Consider the following 3,886-nt stretch of genomic DNA (forward strand, 5'->3'; position numbering starts at 1 on the left):
AGGGCAGTGGGGTGCGACGCAGAGCGCGGCGCATGGAGTCGGACCTAATCGGCTGCGGGTCATATTCAGGGACATGTGATATGCAAGAAAATATGGGGCTTGGCTTAGCATCGCTAGCTTAGGGACCGGCCGCTGCACAGACCCCCAGCAACAGCTGCAACCCGCCCCGGGGCAGAGTAAATCCGGCCAGGCTGCGCTCCACCCTGGTGCTGGGAGCCTGGGTGGTCACACCTCCCCCAGGGGCTTTGTACACGCCACAGCACTGGCCTTTAAGGCGGCTTAAATGCCCTTTTGCACCGCTTTAATGGCATTGCTGCTTGCACACTCGACAGCATAGTCCGCTTTAATGGTGTTGCTGTTTGCACGCTCAGCAGCATAGTCTGCTTTAATGGCGTTGCTGTTTGCACGCTCAGCAGCATAGTCCGCTTTAATAGCGTTGCTGTTTGCATGCTCAGCGGCATATTCTGTTTTAATGGCATTGCTGTTTGCACACTCAGCGGCATATTCTGATTTAATGGTGTTGCAGTTTGCACGCTCAGCAGTGTAGTCCACTTTAATGGTGTTGCTGTTTGCATGCTCAGTGGCGTAGTCCGCTTTAACGGAGTTGCTATTTGTACGCTCAGCAGCATATTCTGCTTTAATCGCATTGCTGCTTGCACACTCAGCAGTGTAGTCTGTTTTAATGGCATTGCTGTTTGCATGCTCAGCGGCATAGTCCACTTTAATGGAGTTGCTGTTTGCACACACAGTGGCATATTCTGTTTTAATGGCGTTGCTGTTTGCACGCTCAGCAGCGTAGTCCACTTTAAATAGCTTTGGAGCTTAGCAAGATGAAACACCTCCAAGGTGCGTTAGTTTGCTACCTAACGAAGTGCAGCAGTGCATGGGGCTCTGGAAGCCCACGTGCTCGGGGCTTGGTGGGCATTCAGTGCCCCGTGCACTGTCGTGTGTCCCCTCCACCCCCGCTTTCTCCTGCTGCTGTGCAACACGACAGCAGTCCGTGCAGGCAGGTAGACTCAACTGAAGACAAAAAAAAAAAAAGCGGTGAGGAACCTGATTTTTTTTTTTTTCCCTCCCAGAGCCTGCCTGCCTGAGCCAGGCAGGGCCCGGTGCTTCCCTAGGCAGTGGCGGCACCCCCTGGGTTCCAGCAAGTGGGTGCTACCGGGGGGCACCACCACCGTGGAGGGAAGCATCGGGCCCCCTCGCAGCTCAGGGACTGCTCAGCCGGCCAGCAGCTCACCCCTACCCTTATCGACCGAGAGGCAGGTATGGATCAGGCCCCACCCTTGTGTACACGCCACAGGGGTTTAGTTCGGTTTAATTCTCCCTAAATTGAAACAGTGGAAACAGTTCAACTTAGGGAGAACTAAACTAAATTAACCCCTCGTGGCATGTAGAAGCAGCGTAAGGTCACTGCTGCAACTGCAACATAGGCATCTCCTTCCACCATGCCCTCACCGCTGCCTCTCGTATCCTCATTTACCTCTGAGGGCAGGTTGTGAGTGTGTCACCCTTGCTTCTGCTGACACGGAGTTGGTTTCATCAACTGGCCACTCACTAACTGGCTGCTCCTTTCATGTGACAGCATCAGGCAGGCACAAAAGGGTAGAAGTCATTGTGTTCTGGAAATCTCAACTCAACTTAAAGCAGCTGAAACAAATGGGTCACAATATCAGGGATGTGGTTTAATAAACAGACTTCTTTTAAAATGAAACTTCAACTGAAGCGGGTTTGTATTAAGGATTTGTTTTTTTCAGTTTTGATTTCTGTCAAGATAAGGAAGAAAAAAGACCTTCAGAAAATTCTTGGGCAAGTCCTTTTTGTGCAAGGTCCTCTTGTGAACTGTGTGATTATCCTGCCCTGATACTGTACTGCAAACCGGAACAAGGGGCATGATTAGAGTCCATCTAGATGCTACTAAAAGAAACATCCGTGTCATAAAATGCAGTAAGTTAACAAAGACCGTACTAAAATTATTGTCGTGTTTTGCTCTGTTCCATTCCAGCCTGAGTTTCGTGATGGAAAGGGACTGAATTTTTAGACATACCTATCAAATGACAAATATCCAGAGGGCTGGTGTTTGTGCGGGCCTCTTTGGAAGTACCGATTTCTGTTTTTAATTTTTAGCTGTACATCTGGAGGAAATTATTTTACTTTTGATTTATTCGATATTGATTTTCCAACACACTACTTTTGATAATTCTCTTTGCACAAAGACATCTGGGAGAACAATGCAGTGTTTTATACAATTTAGATGAGGAGATTCGGGGCTTGGGGTTGCATATGCAAGCTTGCTTTTTCTTGGTCTTCTTTCTTTCTTTTTTCTTGTGTTTATGGCCATCAGTGAGCCCGGGAACTGAGCTGTGTTTTGTAGATGTGATGTAGTGGGTAAATCAGTGACATATTTAGCTGCATCCTTCCACTTTTTTAAAGTATCCTAAAGGAAAATGTCTTAATCTGTTATAACTGCTAGCATCTGATAAAGTGAACTCTGGCTCATGAAAGCATCCATCTCTCTGATTCAGTTAGACTATCAAGTGCACCTCTACCCTGCCTTCTCCCATTTTAGTGGCATGGTACTGTTGAAGCCTAACAAGGGCCTGCCTAGACTATAAATGCAGTTGTATAAGGAACTATAACCTAATGCTGTTCCAGTTCATACTGCAGACAAAACCAATGGATGAAGAACACAGTGAACATCTCCCCGTGCCATGGCCTGGCAAAGCATTGCGACCGAGTCCTAACAATAGCTAGCTGTATTTGTAGTGCAGCTAGGCCAGAAACATCAGACTTTTCCTAATGCCTATAACAGCAAAAACATCAAGACCGTTTGCTCACCACAAAATGTATGAATAATTGACTTTGCCAATTTAACAATTATCCTAGAAAGTTTTTACTCCCACGCATGCAACCAGAAACGAAGAGTTTCTTTCATAACTATTCTGACTTTTAACTGGGAGATGTCCAGTATTTATGGCAACCATGCATATACATACATAGGCAGCAAATATAAGAAAGAAAGCTTTAGTGTTTGTTGCTGTTGCTATTAGCCATTGTCATAGTGTTTTCACTGAGGGTGATTTAAGAATTAGTTTTTACTAACAGTCCATTTTCTCTGGTGAAGCTGTGAAGTCTGGATTAATTATATTGAAATCAGGATTTAATTTGGTTTAAGTATTATAACTGACTGACCAGCTGGCCAGACATTCCTGATTTCCTATTTCTCCACCACCTGCAGCACCCCCCTCCCTATGAACCATCAGATTTCAAAGGCCCCATTTTCTTCTGTATTCGCAACAGGACTGTGTGTATGCAGGGGATTGAGGTTGCTGGGCCTCAATTCCTCATTAAGGCATACAACCGCTGCAGGATGTCTGCATGGTAACAGAGGAAGCTGGAAGACTGAAAGCAAGAAAGACACCAAGGACAAGTCTGGAAGGGAAGGAGGGGTCGAAAAACTTCCCTCTCGCAGGCACACATTTACCAAAATGAATAATGTGATGATACACCAGCAGATCAAATTTTACAGAATGACTCACAATCGTTGTACAATCTGCAGCTCGAGAGACGGGGCCAAGCAGAACTGTGGAGGTAGGAGGGGGGAAAATTAAAACTTGATGCTTCATTTTTGTCTACTCCAAAACAATTCATCCCTTTTCCTTTTTGCTAGCCGTATTAGTGGGACTTCAATGGGAACAGCTGCTTCCTTCCAAGGCCCAGCTGCTGTATTGCTTGGCATTAGCCCCTCACTGGATCAAGCTGAAACAGGACTTGAATTAGAAGCCTAAAATATTCTGTGCATCTGAAAACACTCATTGGTTTCAGCACGTGGGGAGCCTGAGAGCCTGACACTGCATTAATTTGGTCTAAGTGCCCAAGACTAGTT

The 3,886-nt window shown here is 46.2% G+C and overlaps 1 long non-coding RNA gene across 3 annotated transcripts in view; it reads left to right on the forward strand.

Annotated features, from left to right (window-relative positions):
* Positions 1-1,646: 1,646 nt before the first annotated feature.
* LOC102379480 overlaps positions 1,647-3,886 on the forward strand; it is a 3,719-nt gene continuing 1,479 nt past the window's right edge. For 2 of the 3 annotated variants that reach the window (XR_325164.2, XR_001358927.2), the window contains exons 1-2: positions 1,802-1,947; positions 3,301-3,591. This is a non-coding gene — a long non-coding RNA (uncharacterized LOC102379480). Of the gene's footprint in view, positions 1,730-1,801; positions 1,948-3,300; positions 3,592-3,886 lie in introns of those variants that run through there. The other variant, XR_325165.1, reaches the window with a different exon arrangement.

Source organism: Alligator sinensis, unplaced genomic scaffold, assembly GCF_000455745.1.
Source record: "Alligator sinensis unplaced genomic scaffold, ASM45574v1 scaffold1584_2, whole genome shotgun sequence".
NCBI classification, from domain to species: Eukaryota; Metazoa; Chordata; order Crocodylia; family Alligatoridae; genus Alligator; species Alligator sinensis.